The sequence below is a fragment of the Calypte anna genome, chromosome Z (genome assembly GCF_003957555.1).
Source record: "Calypte anna isolate BGI_N300 chromosome Z, bCalAnn1_v1.p, whole genome shotgun sequence".
In the NCBI taxonomy this organism is placed as follows: domain Eukaryota; kingdom Metazoa; phylum Chordata; class Aves; order Apodiformes; family Trochilidae; genus Calypte; species Calypte anna.
In genome coordinates, this window is record NC_044274.1 from 55612416 (window position 1) to 55637489 (window position 25074).

Sequence of the window (25074 nt, forward strand, 5' to 3'; positions counted from 1 at the left end):
TAAGGACACAGCATCTGGTAGAAGGAGTACCTCCTTCTACTTCTTTCTTTTCTTACTCTTTTTTCTTTTTCTTTCAAACACAACAAGCTCTAATTTTCTTCTGACACTGATTTTTCTTTCTGATGCTGTAACTACAGTTTTCAGTGAGACAAACACAAAATGTACCAACATAAATGGAGCTGGTTGCAATTCAGCCCAGTGTGAACCCTCTATGTCTTTTGAATATGTAATTGCATCTATAGTGATGGTGAAACCAAACTGGAGTAGAGAGCTGCTGTTTGAACACTGCTCCTCTTTACACCACCAGAATTCATGCAGCAGAAGGCTTTTCCATGTGGACTCATGCAGAGCACAGGAACCCTGCTCATGAATATTCATACACATTTTCAAAGGAAGGTATTTATCCATTTTGACATCTCATTTATGTTTACTTTCTGCCAAAATGTGATCTTGAACAACGCGGTATGCACATATTTTAAAGTAAATTTTAAATTAGAACAATGGCAGCCATTATAAACTCAGTTCTTTCACTGAAATTAAATGCATATCATCCTTCCTGACATTTGCTCTATTTAAATATAAACTATTGAATTAAGACTATGGAAAGAGTATTACACTGGAACGTCTTACACCTGTAAAATGGTCTGCATACCTCCTGGGAACATTACTGTCTCTACTAGTCAGCTGGAACACACAAGAATTTTGGTGTGTTTTGTACTTTTATCTATAACTGGAGGTGCTGTACACACCAGGTATCAGAGAGATTTAGGATTTCCAGAATCTCAGAAATGGTCCAGCTTAATTCTAGCTCAACAATCAGCATAAATTCTTATTTTATGCAGGTTAATAAATGTATCTTTTTTGAAGATCGTGAGTTTAGAGTTTTGTTTGCATCTGACTTCATATAAACTTCCCCTGAAGCTTTCCAGCATTAGGAAGAATAAATGGCCTATGAAAGGAACTAGAATTTGGCACTGTGGAAAAGGTCACTTCCTGTAGCAGAAATATCTAGCAGGGCATAAGCTTTCATTCCTTTTCTCCCTGAAAAGCTCCTAGAGTCCTGAGAAGTTTCAGGAAAGCAGCAAATATGGTTTCATTCACGATGGTAAAATCAGCCACTACCACAGCAGTCTGACAAAGAGCATTTTCTTGAGCATAGTTATCTAAAAGTTGAAGACAGTCAGTGCAAAGATTTATCTGCAATAAGCCATACCTTAAATTCATACTCTCAGGAATATACAACATGATTCCTATTTAAAGATACATCTCTTTTATGGCCTTCAGCTGGAATAGGCACTGTACTTTATTCTTGATGTCAGCCAAAGAAATGCTTTCAATTCTTTATAACAAGGTTTAAGTGTCTTCAAGTTTGAAAAAAATGAGATGGAGAAAGAAATTATCACAACAAGCAAACTCCAATATATTCCAAGGTTACTGCTGTATAATTAATGGTATTACCAAATGGAGCTGGAAGTGTAGAGCCTGCAAATGGCTAATAATAAGGATTAAATATGCATTTTCTATTTCATTCATGTTCTTACAATTTCTGTGAGCCTAATTGAAGTCAGGAGGGGCTGTGGTAAACAGTTAAGTGGTAAACAGTCCATGTGCCCTATGGAAAAATCTTTTATCATGTGTTTCTAGGAAAAAGAAAAAAAATCTTTCTTTTTCTTTTTTTTTTTTTTTTTCTTTTTTTTTTTTTTTTTTTTAACCAAAATTGCAGTAGGATATAATACATTAGAAAACTGGGAAAAGAATTTTCAAGTGGGACATCTAACACAGTGGCTGAATGCTTTTTTTTGTCACTAGGATTACAGTATCAGAGAATTGTCACAGTTGGAAAATACTTCTAAGATCACCATGTCCAAATGTCAAGCCTTTCTTTCAGTAAAGCTTTATAAATGGAAGAATAAAATATTGAAAAACCCATTAAAGATATCAAGCTTGCTTCAAAGGTTTGTAAAACACTAGATAGTAGACAAATGTTAAAAAACACTTCCAAAAAGAATCCTTGCATCAGATTATGCAACGTTAACAAAATTCGCCTTGGCAAATAGGTCAGAGTGCAGCTGCTAAAGATAAGCAGCTTGATGAACTGGAGGTTATGATTTTAAACACTATCAAAATGGTTTTGGATTACCTGCCTGCAGTAAAGGTTATTTATAGAGCGTGCTTATAAAAAAGGAGCAACCTGAATATCTCTAATCTCCTCCTAACCTTCTACAGTAAATAGCAGAGCATTAGTTCTGTGTGCATTTCTGAATCTAGTCTTTAATTATACCTTTCCCATGTTTACATGAACTTTGGTTTGCTTTTCAAAAGCCTCATGGAACAATTCCTGCAGCTGACCTGTGTGTAGTGGTGAATTTCTCCATAAAGTGAGTATTGATGAGCTGAAAAGTTCAGTGAACAGGAAAATTCTGCTGCTTTTATTGCCAGTGTGACAGGTTACTTTATTACCATGCCTTTCACAGCAATTTAGCTGTTACCCTGGTAACGGATTCAGTGAGGTAATGGGATCAGAGGCATTATCGGAGAGGAAAGGCTAGCAACGAGAGAAAACCATCTGCTGGCTTATGTTCTCGGGGCTGTTTGCTCACTGAGAGCTCCTGACAATCATTGTACTTGGATGTAAATGAGGCAGGTTAAACCACAGGCCTGCCCTATTTAGCCGTACTCTAGTGATTTGTCTCTCTAATTCTATTGAAATAATAATCAGGATTTGTTTCTGATTAATTAACTAACCTTTTGGTAAAAAGATTAGATAACGAAATTGCTGCCTATTCAGACATAATGAGATTTTTATTACTCTGTCAAAGGGGAAAAAAAGTACATTTATGTGTCACCAGCCATCATGTCAAAGGATGAAAATAAAGATTTAAATCATTATGTCAGACATTTATTTCCTCTACAGATTAAGTATATATTGAATTCCATGGTTGCACATCATCTTGTTTAAAACATTTCAGAACAGCCTTTAAAATAACAAATAAAGCAATAAACACATTAAACCATGATGCATTTGGCATTTATATGTTTCAAAAGTGTCTCCTAATAGAAGAGAAATACTAGATGATTCAGAAATCTACCTGTACTGTCTGGGCGTATTTATGTAAGGGCAAGGCTGTGAAAAAAAGCAGTAAAATTTTAGTGTAAGCACTTTAGAGTGACATATGTAGATAGGCTGCTATTATATCTTGCAGTACAGACATGCCTGATACAGTAGTTACAGTACAAAATTCATTTATATGTAAGAGCTTTCTTTGGGTGTGTGAAATACCACCCAGAACACTGGAAGCTGATATAATTAAATAATGAATGATAACAAAACATGGCATTTAGAGTCTTCTCACAAAAGGCTCCCAAAGGAGATGCAGCTGCAGCCCTGGGCTAGTGACCCAGACCTGAAGTAGTCTGCCTGCTGCACCCCAGCTGGTGCTGGCCCTTCAGAGTCTTACGGCTCAACACAGTTAACCCCACCAGTAATACAAGACTCATTAAACACCTAAAAACCTGCTCCTGGAAACAGAAAGCCAGTACAGCGATGTAACATGTTAACTGATTGTGGAGCCATTGGCCATCCCTTGCCTCATGCAGCATAGTGGTGTAAAAGCAAACTCCTGGTGACAAAAACGTAATGAGTGGCCAACATTTGCTCCGCCAAGCAGTGTCCTACTTACTACCCACTGCAAGTAGAGCTCTATGCTTTGCTGACTGTCAAGGCACTAATCATGATCTGTTAATCAATGGATCTCTACAAAGAATTGTGATGAGAACATTTTCTGTCACACATAAAAAGCAAGAGAAAAAATCGGACACAGCAAAGCATTTTGTTGTGGTGGAGTTAATGAATGCAGTCTCAGATTTGAGGTGATACTTACATTGGTGGTGTTCCATGTGCTTTATTACTTTTACTTACATACATTACCACGGAAGGCTCTCATATGCTGAAAGTCCCTGTTTCTCCCCAGTGGTGTACATAGCTGAAAGCCAGTCAGGAACACGACCCAGTTGCAGAGAATGTCTTTGGTAAATAGATCTGATTTTGAGCATATTCTTCACCTGTTCCCCAAACTCTTAGTTTGCAGTTGGTGGATGGATGGCCAGCATGGCTGGCACTCCTCCCTTCCAGCTTGGGCTTTCTCATGTTATAGTCCTGACAAAGGACACAGTCAAGAGACCTTTCTTCTACCACAAGAAAATTAGTTCCCTCTCCCTGCCCTCCAAAAATTCTTATTGTAGGCTTTTGACCCTTAATAACTGTAATTCCTTGAAAAGCAAGTAAGCCTTTTTAGTTTATTACCAGTTGTAAGGTTTTTGTTCTCCCTCTGTCTTTCCCTTCTGCCATGTGAAATTTAAGTTTAATATTAGTAATTATTTTTTAAATTAGCAAAATATTACCAGAGAATTTCAGCTAAGAAGAATAACTACAGCTTTCCTTTTTTCAGAAGATGACATGTGCAGCTCTGCATTTTCGTGAAATGACTATACTTAACAAAAACATTACTTCATTTTTGTGGTATTTCTTTTGTGCCTAGGAGCAACCCTGTAATTGTTCACTTCAATTACAACATTACTATTTTAAACTGAAACCCATTTTATCTGCATGCCAGCTTTTTATTTGTTTTACCAACTATATCTATTTCCATTACTGCAAGGCTGATGGTTTGTCTCAAGAGGAAATCAAATCCATTAATTCAGAAATTTCAAGCACGGCTGCCTCTGCCATAAGTAGCATTTCTTATGCTAATAGCAAATGTGCTGAGACTGAAAAGGACTGACACAGCTCTGTTTTTCATCATAACTTAGGCATTTGTGTAAAAAGGCAAATCTAATAGTACTAGGAAACTGTAAGTGTTATTATATATAATTCACTTTACTGAGATCTGAATAGAGCCTGGGTTGTGCAACTGTGGTTTAAATCATTCTGTTTGTGCCCTTAGTGCACTTGACATTTGGGATCTGATCTTGATCTTGGTTAGCTCAATGTAATCTGTAATTGTTTAAATAAAATTGTTTCAGATTTACCCCAGGAAATGGAGATCAGAATTCACAATCAGAACATGATAAACTAATGTTTTTTGAGTTTGTATATAAAAAATATCGGACATTTTTTTTTCTCCAGACTCAAAACCAGATATTTTAAAGTTAATTTAGGTATTTTGAGGAAGTTGCACCCTCCCTGCACCACAGAGAAATAAATACACCCCCTCCTTTCCATTGCCTCCTTGTTTAATGCACTTAGTCTTGCTGTACTACATGGGCTGTGTTCAATTAGATAGTTTAACAAGATAAACTGTGACTTTGACCCAGAAAAAACAAACCAGATTACTGCTGAGACCTACGTAAGCTTTTCCAGGCATTGTGACCTGTTCATGTCAATGAAAAATGCAAGAGATCCTTATCATGAGGGCCAAATTAGTTTGTGAGGGTTTGGTGGGGTTTTAGTGTATGTGCACAGATAGAATGTATAGAATTGTACGAATCTTGCCCTTCATTTTTGCAGCAAACCTTTTAGTGCTGTAAATCAGATCTCATTGGGAGATCTTACACACTGGCCGCTGATAAGTTGTTGAGAAGTAGACAGGGCTTTTAGGAATTGCTGAACCATGAAGCTGACCTGCTTAGTGTTTTGTTGTAGGCTATTAAATCCAGGATTGCTGTTTTAAGATGATTCTGCTTCCTTCTTCCTGTGGCCTGGTTAAGCAACTCTAGCCCCATCTCATTATTTGGCTGATTAAAATAAAAACTCGAATGAGAAGCATGCTGTTTCAAAATCCTGCCTTCACTCATCAAATTAATGAGAGTGACATATGCTGACGTAGTTTACGGCCTTAGCAATTTAACACTAATTTTGCAAATAAGAAAAGACTGACTAACTCTACACACTACTCTGCTTTGGTGGCAAAGGACTGGTATTCTTTTCTCTAAAAACAAGCTCTACAAATTTGGAAACATGCATTTTTTGTTCCCTCATTTTAAATGGATCCTGATTGGGTAATATTACTTCCCACTAGCATATTGACAATTTTGCAACAAAATACCCAGTGAAAAGGTTATATTTCAGCTGGAGTGCTTTCTTTTTCAGACTTTTCAACTGTAGTAAATAAGTTCTGTGCTGTACCTGTTACTGCAGAGTTAGAAAGATGCCAGTTCTTTGCTCATCCCTTTCATATTGTTTTATTTTTCCTGTGCTTCATAAATGCAAACAAGTCCAGTGCTTAAGAAAACACAAAAAGAGTAAGGCTCTGTAGCTGTTGCTATTAAGCAAAGAAAAAGCCACCTGGTGACTAAATTCACTGAGGCTTCATTTCTTCATGTAACTGGAAGAAAGAGAATGAGACAGAAAGGGACTGACTTGCACATAGAAGTAAATCCCACTGAATCACACTCAGGATATAAAATCATAACATGGATATGTTGTGTGTTTGCAAGTAGACCCAGGTTTCCTTCTGTGTGAACATTACTGTATTCAAATTCAGAGGAGAAAAAAACCTTATCAATAGAGGTTACTGGATACTGCAAAATGCATCTCTATAAACAAATTTTTTAAAGTTAGACATATTAGTACCACATGTATGCTTTTATCCCTGTTTCAGTTAGGGCTCTGATTTCAATTCAGTTCCCATTGGGGCCATTTTCAGATAATAATTCTGTTTATTTTGAGAACCTTAGCATGACTTAGAGTACTTAAGCTTTTCTTTTAATGGTCTTGTTTAATGAAGCTCTCTGGTTTTAGTTTTCTCATAGTCAAAAAGGAAAAGTGGGAGAAGCAAATAAATCAGAAAACAATAGGGGGGCATTAGAATGAAAAAGGAATTAATTTGTATGTCATATAAATAAGGAGTAATGATTTACAGAAAGGAAAACTAATTACTATACAACCTTTTTCCTTCTCTGTTAATCTATTGTTCCCTTTTTAATTGCTTATTTATTACTTTTAACACAAAGAATAAAACTGAAAATTCAGATTCTTGCTACATCAGAGCTTTTACATTGGTTCTCTTTATAATTTCAACATCTGTGCATGGAACAGATTGCATTTCTTGCATTCTTGGTCAGCAAAGTTTGTTTTCCTCCACATATTTTATAAGCTCACATTTCACTGTAAGCCTTACATGTGCATTCAGGCTTGTGATGATAAGCAGGTTTATGGGACAGTCAGATCACAAGCTCATAGGTTTGTTGGTTGTTTTTTTTTTTAAATAGCTTCCATAAAACTGCTTCTCAATTTGCTTCTGTGTCCTATTTGTGCAACTGCAAAATAATACCAGTAATAGAAAAAAATATTAATTACTCTTGTGGTACTGTTTCTACTTTTTATGGAGAAAAGAATGTAGTAGTTTATTACTGAGAAATCATATGAGGCTACTGCAGGGAAATCTAGATTATTTCCACAGTAATAAATGATTTCTAGTACCATAGCTATAAATAATTATGCTAATTATATATAAACCACCTGCGTTTAGAATAGCAACCATTTCTTAAATTGGTTCTTTCCAGCTTAGATACAGTATCCCTATATCAATCTTCTGTCTTCTAACCAACATTTGACATTTCAGGAATTATCTATTTAATCAGAAATGCAATTTTAATTGTATTTTTTATGGTTTAAATCAGAAAAAGGATAATGAGACTTCTTGATGCTTTTTCAGCTATATTCTACAAAAGAGAGAGATAGTTTGTAACTTAGAGATTCCTCTGAAGTACTGCACACTCTAGGTGTGATTCAGCTCAGCATCCTGTACTCATCATCTGGTGACCGGAAAAATACACAGATGGTTCCAAGAGGAGGGTTTTTCCCCTATGTTTTCCCCACTTGGTTATGGATGGAGACTGGTTGACTACAGAAGACAGCTCAATTCTGTTTAGGAGTGAATCCCACTTTCTATGTTATTTGGGGTGGGCAAAATGTTGTGAGAGTCAAAAAGCTTTGGGAAAGCTAAGCATGATCATGAGCTTAGGACAAACTGAGCTAATGCCTTTACAGTGCTTTTTTCCTAATTTAAACTGTTTATTTCCTTGTATGGAAATGGCCTGTATTTTCCCTGGCCATCAGAACACCTAAAATATATTTTCAAGTCTAGCTACAACTTCTGATAAGTAGTGCATGAGGATATCAGTTTGCTCAGTTGGTCATCAATGGCCACCCAGCTGTAAAGCTATTTACATGATATCAGAGGGGTCTGTTCTCAGATCATTCCACAAACAGAATTCCTATTAACAGCACTACAAGTTACAGGCAGGCATGAAAGTAAAGAAAGTCCCTAATTAGAAATAATGAAACACAAGACTGTTGAGGTTCTGAAAGGCAGTGGCACCCATATTTACTTTGACACAAAATGAGCTAAGCAACTAAAAATAACACTAAGACCATAAAATGGGGCAAAAGTAACTTACGGTTTGAAGAACTAAGCAGCTGTATATGCAACCTATTCATTAAAATGTGTGCATGTTTATTATCCAGCTGCAAATATCTCTTTTACATTAATTTTGCAAGGTGAATTGGGAAAAAATACACACATACTTGAATGACTTACATTTTTCACAAAGCACATGAAAAGAAGAAAACTTAGGGAATTCCCATCAGTACATTGGGGGTTTCTGGCTGTTGGCCGTCATCCTGATGCTGCCAGAAACCATGCCGATAGTTCCTTTCCTAAATCCCTCAAGCATCACTTTAAATTATACCTTTTTTTTTGTTTTAAACCCTACTATTTTCTACAAGTGGTCCTCTGGATCACTATTTCTGCAGCGTTGCCATCATATAATATCCTAAACTACTCATGGTCAGTTTTTGCATATTTATTTCTATTTTAGCTTAAACCGTACTTTTCCTTCAGTAGTCCTTGAGCTGTACTGTATGCAGTGTATTTAGAGACTACTGCCTTCATTTCATAGGCTGAGGAAATTAATTGCTTTTTAACATTCTTGTGTTATACAGACCATCCATTTTTATTGTCCATCAAGAAAGGATTATTTTAAAGAATATTCTAGAAGACTGAATTAATTTTTTCTGAAATTATCTTTTGGGAATATGGGTTCAGAATTGTTTTCAAGATAGAGTCTGACTGTTGTCTTCTAGATTAATAATATTTTCTTTACAGAAATATATTTTGAAATATGTTTGGGTTTAATTTTTTTTTTTCACAGAGAGTTTATATTAGTAACTTCCATTAATTCTCTGTTTAAATAAATACTTAAATATCTGTTTCTTCCCATGCTTAAAACTGATGAGTCCACAGCTTGTTGCAGAAGTACTTTTTACCTTGAGGTGCATGACCCTGACTTCTGTGTACTTTGTCTTCAGATAATTAGTCCTCAGAATAAGCCAGATTGTTAGTGAACCTACTGTGCAATGATAAATTCTTCCTAATCTGATCATCTTTGAGGTGTGGGCTCTAGTTTGGACTATAATGCTTGGACTTGCTCTTTACTTTGCAGAGAAAGCACTTTTAAAGAATGGTATTCCTTAAGCACAACTTAGTGGTTGCTTGGTTGCTTTGAAATGAGAAAATGAACAAAATTTTCCTGGCCTAATGTAGAAACCACTCCAATCTAATGAACTTCAACATATTTTTGTCTCTAATGCTATGGGGAAATGCCGGAATTCCTTGCCAATGTAAAAAGAACATTTAGAGAAGAACAGATCATAAAGATGAGATATTCAAGCAGCCAAAGGAAAGAAAGAAATAATTAACCAAAGCTTCTTATTTTATTTGCTTGGCCATACCCCATGCCTCCTGTGTTGCACTAGAGGCTAAAATTATGTTCTTTTATGTTTGTTGTTTTTTTTTATTAATTTAGAAAAATTAGCAATTGTACACTCTTAGACTCTATAATTAATTAAGGCAGAGATAGGTAAATTGCTGACAAGCACAATTTCCAAGTACTGTGTTCTTTGGACTACTAGTTGAACAGTCTGACCTTTTTAAAACTCAGTTTTCCCTTCCTTTTCCCCTTTATTCAGCAGCTGCAAAATCTGCAACATTGGTGTTAGCCATTAGTTCTAGTTCTTTGAACTTTACAACTTAATGTGTTTTTGAGATTTCGTCATCCCCGATCTCACTAATTGCTCTGAGCAAACACTGCTTGCTCCTGCTTTTCACGATACTTTTAATAGTATGTGACATTAATGCTTCTTAGCCTTCACAAGGTTTGTTTTTGTTCCTCCTTACTTTTCTGAAGTGTGACATTGTTGAAGGAAAAGTCATTATAAAGACTTTTTACAGCTCTTGCTGTGCTCTTCTGCGGTAAAACCTCGTGGAAAAGTTTCCTTTTTTCTGCCTTGATCAGCATACACTGCAGTTATCTCCTGGGAAAGGTTTTAGAAATTATGTCTAAGACAACCAAATGGTATATTTACAATTAAAGCCTTCATTGCAGCAGATACCTCCTTTCTGTAAATGTATAAAGAAATACATAATAAATAAAAAATCTGACTTCCTTAAAACCAATCGAAGGAAATAACTCTTAGTCCTGGATGCTTTCTACCAAGTCATGCTTTATCCTTCTTACAGTGCATTGATGTGAGTCCCAGCCCACCAAAGTGAGTGGAGCATCATAACAATTGCTCTCCTTTCTTTAAGCCCAGTGCAGCACAAAGATGGTCGCAAATTACTGCAGTAGCACCATGACACTCCCACAGCAGCACACCTCAATTTATCTTTTTCCCAGGAGTATAAAAAGATAAGAAATAGGCAGAGAATTGATCAGCAATAATTGATGTTAGCTAAAGATTTCTTCAGGACTTGGTAATCTCTTTCTGTTTTTTTTGCGTGCAGATCAGATGATGCTCCTTGCAGCCATCTACACTCAAGGCAAGCACTGATGTACTTTTTTTTATTATAGTTTGTTATGCTGCTCAAGCCAGTAGAATTATCCCAACTGAAATTCTCCTTTACATCCTTTTTGTTTTTCCCTCTGTTTTATAATTCAGGTCATCTCAATGATACTCTTTTTCCAAGCATTCATTTAAATGTGCAAGATTTGAACTTAAATTTAAAGCTAGGAAATACATAGACGATGTGTTTTCAACACTTTTTTGTGAGTTTTCAGAAAGCCCAAAGCTTTTGGAGACTCCAGTGACTGTTGATCAAATATTTGTTCAGTTTAGACCAGCCTTGGCATGATCAGGGAAAGACAGTATAGAGCCCAAAAGTATTGCAGCTCAGTTGTGCGTGGCCTCAATACCCACATGAGCCATGTGCCTGAAGTCACGGTTACTGCATGCCCTCAGCTTGTTTCCTCTTCTGAACAGAGACATTTGCCTCTGTACTCCAAGGCACAAAGGGCAGCAATGCTGGTTTGAATGGTCCTGCCTCAGGATCTTAGAAGTTGGAAATTCAGCCCTCTCAGCAGCCCTCCAAGAAAAAATTAGAAACCTGCCTGAGCTTTGGCTGCCTCTATAAACATTTTGGGTTCTTGGTACTTCCAGTCAGTTCTAAATACAATTACCAGGCAGCAGGAACCACAAGTAAATTCGATTTGCTGGTTTTGTAATTAAAAAATACCTGCTGTTTTACTGAGACACAGTTAAATGTGCACATCCAGGTGCTCATCATCAGTGACAGCACAGGGACAAGCATACTTTGTTCCTGTTTTGGTAAGGATGCTATCACAAGTGCTAGAGGGAACAAGCTGTATATGAAGACTACTTATCCCAGTCTTGGCCATGGTCATTGTATGTGCATGTTAAATGGATTATACTGGCAAGAGAAATAGCAGTTCTGTAGAACTGTTAATTCTGTAGAAAGCCTGCAATCTCTGCAAGTCTGTCCTGTTCCTGTTTTGCTGGCACTTTTGTTTGTATGCCACTTCTATAATATATAATTCAAGAGATTTCATATAACTAAATGTTTCAGCTCACAATCTTTCAACCTGCAATGAGTAGTACCTTTTTCTCTGATCAGGCAGCTTCTGTCTGGATATTCTCTACTTCTTACCTTGTAGGTTTTCTAATATAGTTTCTTCTACATTTAAAAAAAAAAAAAATTAAAAAATCTGCCATTTGCTCTGGGTCCTCCACTTCAGACTTCATGAGTGACTGACAAAGAGCAGTAACAATTATTTCTTCTATACCAGCAAGACAGTTGTGGGCATATAATGTGCAGGTTTTTGGGATTTTGGAAAATTTCTGACCCACAACTTCAGAAAGCACAGCGAAGTTCGTTGTGATACACTCTGAAAAATACAGGATCTAAGAAGTTTTGACTTGCTGTGTTAGACACCTACCATGTCAGGGGTCTGCACTTCACTCCAGCTATGAGGGAAGTGAGCGCGCACACCTTTTAATTAGCCCAGTTTACCAATTAGTGGGCTATTCTCAATCCTCTCTATTCATAATAAAAATCTTAGTGTAAGACATACTGAAACTTTTACTCCTAATGTATTTGCTATTGCAGAGCTTCTAAGGAAGTGAAAATTACACAGTACACAGAGAAATGTTAGAAATATGTCTCACTGTTTTAAGACTGACCTACAACATATATGTGTGATTCTCTAGGAGCTTCAAAATACTGTGATTTAATTTTCAGATTGATGGAAGAAAAGGGTTGTATATAATTCATTTTTATGTTTCCTACAAATGGGGGAAAAGTCCTCAATAAACATTAGTTTTAGATCGATTTACAGATATTTATGTTTCTAAAATACTACATGCTATCTCTTAGCTTGGAAAGGCCAGTCAAATGTATCATCTTGATTGCCTGAGTATTGCATCTTACATATGGATTATGTTTGTTTTCAAGTGCAATAATTTCTTGTTATATATGTTAATTAGAAATAATGTAGAGAATAAAAACACATTTAAAGCATTTTTATTGAAATCAGGTTTTTCATTCAAAAGACCTATGCAGTCATACTTTATCTGTAAATAACCTTTCTACTTGATGAAAATTTGCAGTTATTTTAACTTTATTATACATGACACATTATAAAGTACTAGTCAGGAATATATATAAGGACTCTTCATATTAACTACTAACTCTCTATTGATTCACTACTGGGAATCAATGTGGTCTATGGAACTTCTAATAGTTATGCTATGTTACAAGTACACACTGACTATCATGATCTTTTATTAAAATTGGGCCCTATTTTCACTTTATATTTATGAAGTAAGTAGCAGTTCAAAAAGTGCCACAACAGTGATGTCTAAAAGAGATAGTTCCAGACAGAAATTGTGTACTCTCTAAATGCATAGTCAGTGCTATAAAGTTAGCTATTAATGGTTTTAGATGTATGACCCTCACCGAAATCTCGGTTCTACAAAAGGCTGGGTTTTATTATTAGGAGAATCTGGCAGAGAAATTTTGCCAGATCCCATTTTATTTCTGATGATTGCTCCTGGAGAAGAGAATCTCATATAATTCTGGATGTTTCTGACTGAACACTGGGCACTTCAAATCATGAATGATGGATTTCATGGTAGTAATCAGGACAGAAAATAGGAATAAGGAGTTTTCAACATCTAACATGCAAGCCTAACTTACACTGGTTCCTTCCCATTTGGGAAGGGGTCGAAATTTCTTTAAAATATTGGGAATATTAGTGAATATTAAAAGTACTAGTAATAATTGCAAAAGTTCAATTTTGCCATACCAATAAATATAACGCATTAGTGAAATCTGGAAGTGGCCAATAACAGAACCTGCATTTTAACCAAGGTTATGAAGGTCGTATGTGAAGAGGAATAGTTTTTATTTGGTAGTGTGTCTAAATATATTTTTGAAGAAAAGAACATGGATGACTGGTTTCTTTGACAAGGTTAATGTAGTAGTCTTAGTCTATCTGAAGTGGTTCCCAGCACATCATCAACATGTAAGCTTCAGGTGATGGACCTGAATATGGGAATGATGAGGGGGCAAGAAACTGAAAGGGAAGCTGAAAGCTGAAACTGCATATACTTAGGTCACAATTATCAGCCTGGTAGGTAGGGGTTTTCTTCAGGATATAGTGCTTTGTATGATGATTTCATACTAAATAGCAGACATGCAAAAGTAAAAAGTTTCTTCATGACTTCCACATTCCTGGAATGAAAATAAAGGAATGTAGTATTTGCAAAAGGGATAGGATTGGATGGGGTGGGGTGTGTGTGTGTATGTAATAAGTTGCTTGTTTGCATGACAATCTTCCTCTCTCCTCTCCAGACACAGTGGTCCTGTGTAAAGAATGTTTAATGATATCCAGGCTTTTCCAGTTAGCATTCATATTCTTTTGCTCACAGGAGTCTTTTCCAAATGCTTCAACACCCCTGGATCCATTTGCACTGCCTTCCTAAAACCAGAATCAGGAGTTGAGTTGAGAGTTTCTCTGTCTACTCTCAATAGTATCAATTTCACTCAAATTAACAACAACCACAAAAAAACTCCTACATTTAGACCCATTCATCCTCTTCTTCTTTATCAGGTATAAAGATACCATTTCACATATGCTTCCAACTCCTTGATTTACATGAGAAATGAGATGCTTGCTCTCTTGGCCTCAGTGACAGGGTGGAACTTATGCTGGGTTGTGTCTCCCTCACTCAGGCACCTAGGAAGAAGCACTAGTAAAAGCCCCTCTGCTCTGCTTCAGAAGCAGAAATCCTCAACAAATCAATACTTTAAAAAAGAAAAAACCTGGATGGAAATTCAAGGTGAAAAGTGTAGTCATATGGAAAGAAAGTGTTACTATTATAGAATCACAGAATCTTTCAAGTTGGAAAAGACCCTTGAGACCATTGAGTCCAACCATCATCCCTACTCTACAAAGTTCTTCCCTAAACTGTATTCCAACACCAAATCTAAATGATCCTTAAACACATCCAGGGATGGTGACTCAGCTACCTCCCTGGGCTCCCTGTTCCAGTGGCCGAAAGCAGTCCAGTGTTTCAAGCACTGGCTCGGTGAAAGACCCCAAAGAGTGATGATGGACTTAAAGTGGACTTAAATCCAGCTGGCAGCAGGTCACAAGGGGTGTTTCTCAGGGCTCAATGTTGGGACCATTTCTGTTTAATATCTTAATGATCTTGATTAGGACATAGAGTGTATCATCAGTAAGTTTGCAGACAACACCAAGTTAGGCAGCAGTGTTTATCTGCAGGAGGACAGGGGTGCTCTACAGAGAGACTTGAATAGACTGGATCTATGGTTCAGCATCAACATTATGAGCTTCAACACAGCCAAGTGTCAGGTCCTGCGCTTGTGCCACAACAGCCCCATGCAATGCTACAGGCTTCGGCAAGTGTGGCTGGAGAGCTTCTAGGCAGAGAAGAACCTGGGGATTTTAATTAACAAGCAGCTAAATAGGATCCAGCAGTGTGCCTGTGTGGCTAAGAAAGCCAATGGCATCCTGGCTTGTATTAGAAATCGTGTGGCCTGCAGAAGTAGGGAGGTCCCTCCTTCTGTCCCCAGCACTGGTGAGGCCACACCTTGAGTATTATGTCTGGTTTTGGTCACCTCAATATAATAAAGATGTTGAGGTGCTGGAGCAAGTGCAGAGAAGGGTAACAAAGCTGGTGAAGGGCTTGGAGAATAAACCTTATGAAGAATGATTGAGGGAGATGAGACTGTTTAGTTTGAGCAAGAGGAGTCTGAAGGGAGACTTCTTTGCTCTCTCTAACTGAAAGGACATTGTAGAGAGGTTGCTGCTGGTCTCTCTGAGCTAATTAGAGCTAGAACAAGAGGTAATGGATTCAAGCTGCAACAAGATAGATCTAGACTGTATATTAGGAAAAAAACTTTACAGAAAGAGTGGTCAGACACTGGAATAGGCTGCCCAAGGCGGTGGTTCAGTCACCATCCCTGGATGTGTTTAATGGTTGTTAGGGTGTGGTGTTGGGGGATACGGTTTAGGGAGAACTTTGTAGAGTAGGGATGATGGCTGGACTCAATGATCCCAAGGGTCTTTTCAAAGTGGAAAGATTCTGTGATTCTATGATTCTCTTATTGAGGAAAATATCAGTATATGAGAACTACAGTATGAAGTAGTAGACAGAAATGTCTACAAGGAATGACATTTCAGAGCAAAAAAGGAAGAGTCGTGCACTCAGGTGCTAATGCACCTATTACTGAGGTGCAATGAAGATGAAGTATAAGCATAGTCATCGTAGGTTGCTATGCTAATGCAATTTTGAAAGAAATTAATGCAAAAGGCAACAGACACAGCTACATGCCAATCTACACACTAAAAATCTCATTGTATTGTTGCATAAAGATTCTCATCATTCATATTCAAAGGATTTAAAATAGAAAAACTACAAGGATCTAAAAATATTAGGGGAGCTTTGAGACTCTTGAGCATGAGGGATTAAAAACACGTTGCCATGCCTAACTTCAAAACCAGAGACAAGGTAATCATAGAATCATAGAATTGCTCAGGCTGGAAAAGACCTTCAAGACCATCAAGTCCAGCCTTTTCCTCATCTTATTAACCTATTCCTGATGTCCCACCACTAAAGCGTGTCCCTACCACTAAACCACATCCAGGTGATTGTTGAACACATTCAGGGATGGAGACCCAACCACCTCCCTAGGGAGCCTGTTCCAGTGTTTAACAACCCTTTCTGTGAAGAAGTTTCTCCTGGTATCCAACCTAAATCTCCCCTACTCTATTTCTTTTTCTTTTTCTCTCCCTCTTTTCCCTCCCTATGGAGCTCACATTTCCCAATACAGAGTTTTGCTTGCAGGAGGGTATATTTTTCCTCTTTTGCACAAGAATTTGATCTTGGATAGAGACAGTTTATTGGTATTTCTAGGAATATTAAAGATATCAGTGTTTGAGCAAGATTTCAAGGCAAGGAGGAATCTTTTTCAAAAATAAAATTAGTTGACACTTGGCGATTTCTTTGGTTTCCTCTGAAGCACAGTGCTTCACCTACTTTCTGCCTCGTATGGGAAATCTATTCAGTGGTCTCTTGGTTATTATAGGAACTGTGGAAAATGATATAATCTGTTCCCATGTATTTCAGCAGCCATATTCTGGTGATTCTTGGTGTTGCCCTTTTTAGGTTTTGTTCGTTGTTTGTTTTTGTTGATTTTCTAAATACCATGATAAGAAATGCTTTTGCATGTAGGGAGGGAACAAGCAAGATGCACTTTCTTAGGGTATTTCAGGAAGATGTCTGCAGACCATGGGACTCAAAGGCTAAGTGGTCTGTGCTACTCACAGGCTAGCTGAAGCATTTTGTGAAGCACACATCCAACACTATATTTCCATACCCAGGAGTTGGTTGCACCTTAAGACTGTGCAGTTAGTGCAAAACCTGAAAAAAAAAGCCTGACAGGAGACACTATAGCACGAGAGGAGATTCAGTTCCCCCCACATGTAATAGGGGTTGAATTAATTAAGATTTATATTTTTGTGATCCAGATCCAAATTCCTCATTACTTTTATTACTTAGTAGTGTTCATGATGATTTCAGTTGTTAGATTGTTTCTGAGGGGTTTTTAGTATGGAAAACTGCTGGGCGTTCGAATCACTCCCAACTCATGTATGCATCCCAGTGATGCATACAATTTGACATTTGCAGAGTCCAGATGTCAATCTTCCTGAATGATACTCTCAGAATTGACATAAAAATACTCCTTTTGCTCCTTTGATCTTGTTAGCAGATATGTTTATCTGTGTCTTAGGATCACCACTAGGTAGACTTTGGAAGACTCTGCTACCCCTGTGAATGTCAGTTTCTTGGCTTCTTTAAATGTTATGGAGCATGTCATCTTGAGTACCATTACACAGTCACATACAAGATAAACAGGTGGTCAGGCCCAGTCAGCATGGGTTTACAAAATGCAGGTCCTGTCTGACTAACCTGATCTCCTTCTACAACCACATGACATGCCTAGTGGATGAGGGAAGAGCTGTGGACATTGTCTGTCTGGACTTTAGTAAAGATATTGACACTGTCTCTCATAGCACTCTTCTCCAGAAACTTATGGCACTTGGCTTGGATAAATATACCCTGCATAGAATAAAAAATTGGCTGGATGGTCAGGCTGAAAGACTGGTAGTGAATGGAATTAATCTGGCTGGTGACCTGGTTATGAGTGGTGTCCCAGGGTTCAGTACTGTGGCCCGTTTAATATCTTCATTAATGATTTGGATGAGGGGATTGAGTGTACCCTCAGTAAATTTGCAGATGACACCAAACCAGATGATCTGCTGGAGAGTAGGGAAAACTTACAGCAGGACTTGGACTGGTTGGACCAATGGGCCAAGGTTAATTGTATGAGGTTTAACAAGGCCAAATGCCAGGTCTTGCATCTGGGTCACAACAACCCCATGGTAAGCTACAGACTTGGGGAAGTGTGGTTAGAAAGCTGTAAGTTGGAAAGGGACCTGGGGGTGTTGGTTGACAGTAGACTTAATAGGAGTCAGCAGTGTGTGCAGGTGGCCAAGAAGGCCAATGGCATCCTGGCTTATGCTAGGAACACTGTGGCCAGCAGGAATAGGGAGGTGATCATCCCTCGGTACTCAGCTCTGGTGAGGCCATATCTTGAGTCCTATGTTCTGGGCACCTGACTATAAGAGGGACAGAGAAGTGCTGGAGCATGTCCAGAGAAGGGCAACAAAGCTCATGAAGGGCCTGGAGCACAAGTCCTATGAGGAGTGGCTGAGGGAGCTGGGGGTGTTCAGTCTGGAGAAGAGGAGGCTGAGAGACGACCTCATGGCTCTCTTCAGCTGCCTCAAGGGAGGGTGGAGTGAGGAGGGAAACAGCCTCTGCTCCTTGGTGGACTGTGACAGGACCAGAGGAAATGGATGGAATCTGTGCCAGGGGAGGTTTAGGCTGGATTAGGTTAGGAAACCTTTCTTCACAGAGAGGGTTGTCAGGCATCAGAATGGCCTGCCCAGGGTAGTGGTGGAGTCACCATCCCTGGAGGTATTTAAAAGGAGTTTGGATCTGGTCCTTAAGGACATGGTTTAGTAGTTAGATTATGGTGTTGTTCAGAGGTTGGACTGGATGATCTTGAAGGTCTCTTCCAACCTAGAACATTATGTGATTCTGAGATTCTTTGGAACCTTCCCAGTGTCAATATGATAGTGAAATTTGTCAAAAAGATAAAATTGACATAACGCATCAGAAGCCCAAGCGCAGAAAGGTTCCAGGTTGGGAATTTTGTGGAGGAAAAGATCCCAGACTACTGCCCAGTGACTGAAACTTCTGAAACCTTGATTTATTAAAGTGTCTTCTGCCCCTTTACATTATTAGTGCCCAGTTTTTCTACATCCAGGGGCTGTGAAGTGCCTTGTTTTTGCATCTTGTACTTTTTCTGTCACTTTGTTCGCCTCTTAGTCCCTCTGGTCTGGAGACAGACAGGATTGCCCCCACATTTAAGGTAGCAATTTCCCACATAGTCGTTCAATGACACAAGCACATTTACTAGGAGTTATGAAAAGAGATGGGTCACATACAGAGTTCAGTGGTCTAAACCACAGCAACATATGCTTCATTGGGATGATGTGAATGCAGTTTCTGAATCAAAACTAAAAATTACAGCATCTCTAATGCAAAGTGCAGTTACACATTTCAGCATGAGTGCACAGAAGTTATGTGAGATCTATATTTATGTTTCAGCATGTTATATTTTGGATTCACTTCCCTACTAAAGAAAAATGGAATATATAAATATGACCACCTCCAAGCTGTGTCTAAAACTGACAGTTTGGTTTGTTGGTATAATTTATGCTCTCACTCTAGTATTGAAAGAACTAGCACATAATAATTTGTAACTGTGAAAAATAGCATTATGAAGATGTAGATATAAACTATTTTTACATATGGTCAGCTAGCAAGAGAGAAAAATATAATGATACCACTATATTTCCTTGACTGATGAATTATTAGTTTTCAATAGACGTAATTTTATTGAAATACCAAAGACAGGAAATTTATAAGTTCAGATACTTTATTTACACAGTAATTTTCTAGAAATCACATTGCAAAGTACACTGGGAGATTTGTCCATTTGTGAATATAGACTTTATAGAATTCCATAAATGGTACTGTACTGGAACAATCTTATTCACCTTTCTGTACCTTTGACTAAAGAAGAATTGATAAGGCTCAAAAATTAATGGAACATACTAAGTTATCACTTCAAAGAAATGTACACTTCTCAACCAAGTAGAATTTGCGTAGGCCTTGTTAGTCAGGACTATTCATTGCATTCTTTTTTATAATGTCAGGCATGGGAGGCTCTTTGAGTTTTTTCTGGTATCAGGTGAAGCAGAATTAGCTTCAATAGATATTAATTCTGGTATAAGTTTTTTTAATTTCCCTTCCTTAACTTCCTTCTCACAGAAACACCTCTAAGAAGGCTAAAGTTTCCTAAACCCATTCAAGTTAATTTTGTCTGAGACAAAATTTTGTTAATTTTGTTAATTTTAACACAATGGCCATTGTGTTAAAAATTTACATTCTAATCCAAAGATCATGTCATAGAAATCACTTTATGATCGCTGAAAGTTTTGATAGTATTAAGGCATGGCATATTCTAAACAGCAGTATGATAAAATATTTTACCGTTTACAGTTTCACTGTGTTCTGAGATGCTATCAGGGAATTAATTTCAACAGATTTGTCCACAAGGATCATGACATTATTTGTTCCATGGCTTCATACATAGCCTTCATTTTTTATGGTCATTCTGTGCCACAAGTAAGTGCAATTTATGCATAGTAAAATGTCTACTCCTTATTTTTCTTAGTAGCGAATTTAATTCTGGGTAATGGTAAAAGAAATTTTTGTCATGGAGGCCAGAAATATGCCAGATAATGCAATCATTTTATTGGTATCCCATTTATTATAGTTTTATTATAGTTTATTATAGTTCTTCCGAACGGCAGAAAAAAACCTATGCAAGTAATAATGCATAATGATTCAGTTATGCAAGCAAGAAATAGTTTCATGTTCACTAGCAGCAAGGTCACTAGGAAACAAAGAAAACAATCACAAGCAATAACTTTTTCAAATGCACCAGTCCTAGGGAACAAAAGTGATCTTAACTCTGCTTGCAAGGATAATGAGTGAGAGAAACAGCTGTAGCTTTTGATATGACCTGCTAACTTTCTCTATAGCACTATTGTTGTAACACTAAGCTGATTATGCTATATATTACATTGATTTGTACTGTTTGCAAAGGCCTCGGATGTTCACTGAAAGTAGTCAGAGCAAGAAAATGTAAGCCAAATTCAGCATTGGTTTTCTAGACCTATCAATTTGCTGAGTAGCTTTGGAAGCTTTCCTAATTACTACTTCATGTTTTTCAGAAGTCATCAAAACCTCTTATTACTTTTGCAAAGTGCATAATTGGACAGATTTAATTCTAAAGTATAAAGTGAATATGGAAATATATATTATTTCAGCCTGCCTTTCTGTAAGACGGTTGAAGGCTGCTGACTTTTTTTAATTCTGTCACTTTTTTTCTTCTTTTGGTCTCTTTGTTTGTGCTAAACATGCATTTAAAATTGCATCTATCATTTGCCTTTGCAGTTAGTTTTACTGAGATTTCAGAATATTATTCATTAGTATTATTGAGATACATTTACCAGCTTTCAAGGGTCCAGGATTTTTTTTAAGCACTTGTGTTAGCATGCACAAGTGAGTGCAAGGCTCATGTATCCGGATGGAAAATGCAAGAGAAATAAGAATTCTTCCCACAGAAGACATGGTTTCACCTTTAAGCACTTACACATTAAGTGCATGTATGGACAGAAACAAAAATCCCACAACATTATTTCATTTGGGGAAAAAAAAAAAAAAAAAAAAAAAAAAAAAAAAAAAAAAAAAAAAAAGAGGTATAATAGACCATTATATGTTGATTATTTGTATCAGTAAGAATTGTTATGTGTCCTTTAAGAAGCATACTGAACATATTGAAAGAATGGAATCTGATGGTGAAAGAACAATGGCTTAAGAGTAATGTAGGTGTACATTCACAGAGAGACAGTTATTTAAATGACGATGTAGAGAAACACATTTGAAGTCCATCTAAATGTCACACAAAGCATTTGAAAGCACTTCTTCTATGGACATTAAAAGAACTTTTACAGCACTTTCAGCTTTGCAATGTACGTTTTTATTTTCTCCTTCATAGCAAGTTAAGTTACTCCTAGAAAAGGATTTATACAGTTGCTAGGTTCTTCTCTATACTTTTCAGTGAACATTCAGTATTTAAGCCGTGACTTGAATGGACCACCTCTCCAGTAGTATGAATAGTAATTTAATCTCCATCCTCAATCAACCATGAGCCCAGAAGCAAAGGTTGCCAATTATGTTCAATTGTAGCAAACTATGCATCATTTTCTTTCAGACATTCCATTTCTCACTGATTTAATTCTCTTTTCTTTTGTCTTTGGCACAAAAGAGAGGATTTACTAAATCAACTACTTTAAAATGGAAGAAAACCTTAAATGTATGGAGAAAAATATCGGTATTTGATTCAAAGAAATAATACCTATGCTTTCCAGGAAGCATACTCTTCCTGTAAAGCCCCGTGACAGGCATGTGAAAGAGTTAAAACATTCTATTTTAAAATACTCTTAATCGGTTTTCTATTTCAGTTTTTTATACTTGGATTAAGGAAATCTCATTTCTGAGACAGATTTTTCTTAGCATCTAGCTAGTTCAGTAGTAAACCTATTTTCTCTACTTTTCTAAATAATTTGACAATAGCATGTTAATGAAAATCTTTTCTCCAAAAGCTTTGGCAATAGATTCAAACTGATTGTTATGCATTTCCAGGTGTTACCTGGAGTTGAACAAACTATAACTTTTTAAGGCTTAAAAAGGTTTAAACATTTATTCTCTGTGTAGATAGTGGTCATTAGTGAGGGAATCCACCCTTTTCCCTTAAGCTGATTATACTAACTTCTCAAAAGTATATTTTTAACTTCATAAATTTATGGATTAATTTTATACTCATTAGCTGTAGAGGTAAAGAACTGCAAGACTTTATCTTGAAAATTTGAAAAGGTATATAGATAAAGATCCTGAGGCAAATATCTGCCACCACTGCTGGGTGAATCTATGGTAGCTAGTACACTATGAAGAAAAATGCCATCAGATCAGTATTTCAAATACTGAAATAGTGTATCTCGCTCTTTCCACTGTTGAACAGTATATTTTCTAGCCTATCAGATGGCAGTATTATGACTGAAGCCACAGTTTGCAAGAATTTCTTGCAATGCTTGTATTTCAGAAAGCAAACAGAGACCATCTGCAATAGGTGGTCAGAAATGTAACTTTAGTGAAATCCAGAGAAACAAGAGCAATAGATACACGATAGATTCACAACAAGCAAGCAAGATTGAAGCAACATCATGTTAATTGAAATAGCAAGACTTATTTGTCAAAGTCAGCTCTAAACTACCTTTTGCATTATAGTTCTCATCATTTATCAGAGATTTTAAAAATTAATGCCTGAATCAGGCAAGGCAGGGCTGGGTATTTCACTAAGCTTAACTATAATCATCATTTTATAATCAGGATATGCAGGGCATTGTTCTCTAATGGATAGGGCTTTACCTTAATTTACGTTATTCAACACATACTGAATCCATGTAAATAATACAAGCATAGCTAAGATATCTTTAACTATGAAGCTGAATATGAGTAAATAACTAATGAAACTTTCTGGCTTACTAGAAAGCATTTTTTCTTTTTAAGGGGTAGTAGCTCTCAATGAATCTTTATTTTTTTTCTTCTAATGATTTCTCCTTCACCTTAAACTGTTAAGCCCCAGAAACTGTATCTGGAATGGAGCTGACTCAGTAAGAGCAAGTGAAGTGCTGTAAAGCTACATCAGACTAATTAGTCTGAGGAATAAATAAAGGGGAAAAATTTACAGGTTGCTTTCTGAAAGGCAGCTTGCTTAATTAAGGCAACCACTAATAGTTAAATATTTTTCAGCTATTAACAGAGCTATGCTGACTGTAATTAAATTTTGATTTTAGTGGTATTTGCAGGGATTAAAATCACAATCTGCTGAGGAGCTGGGGTTAGTTAATATTCACTTCACTGCCACAGCTATCCTCCATTACATTACAAAAGACAGGAAAATAGACAGCAGAATAGGGTGAAGTAATGAGAAAGCTATTCATTCATTTGAACCAGCTCCACACTGTACAGTCTGGTACAAATGGATCTGATCTGCATGACACACAACTAAGCTTTAGATCTGAATTGATTTCATACAATAAAGGACAGCTTATGCTCTAGGCTTTTTTTATTATTATTTTTTTACTTAAGCACTATGCTGTGTATAAAAAAAGTATAATCATGTGATTGTCATATGATTCCATTCAAGTGATATTTCTTGACTTATTAGCTCTACAGGAGTCCACAAGGATTGTAAACCAATTCCTTCTAAGCCCTTATTTGTCCCATGTGTGTGTGAATCAATCCTACACATTTCTGAGTTGTGAATTTTTGTTTCCAGAAGAAAATTTACTAGCAAAGTCAGTGTTTTGAAGGTTTAAATTTAGCTTTACTTTGCATGTGAGTTGTATAAGGGTGCCATGTTAATGGAACAGATAATCAAAGCCTGAAGTGTGCTATAGTTGCAACAATAGAAAGAAATTGGTCTTGGCAGCTTTTTCACCAACAGTATTTCACTCTCAGCTATGTCCCTTTGTAAAGCTAATATTGGGCAGGGTTTGGGTTCAAGAGAATTTATCTTGCCAAGAAATGTCGAAGTCAGCAATAGTGCACATCTGTACAAAACTGTTCCTTTCCAACGCCATGTAGTGCCTTGTATGCTCTTTGTTGTATCAAATCCTTCCTCATGATACAGCCTCAGAACCTGCAGTCACTATTGCTGCCCTCCACCCAGCCTTAAAATTACCAGTATTAGCTTACTGGAATAAGACCTAATCTCTCTCCCCCTTAAGAATATTCCAGACAGTCCTAATTCTCTGACGGGGTGCTGATTAATCTCCCTTCTTTTCCTGTGCATGTGCAGAGTCTTCCTGGAGAGAAATCACACCACTGAGTAAGAGAATAGTTATAAGTATGCCCTGATTTCAGCCTGAGAGGTAGAGGTCATGCCAGTTACAATAAGGCCATAAAGCCAGTGTTTGGCAATGCTTCAC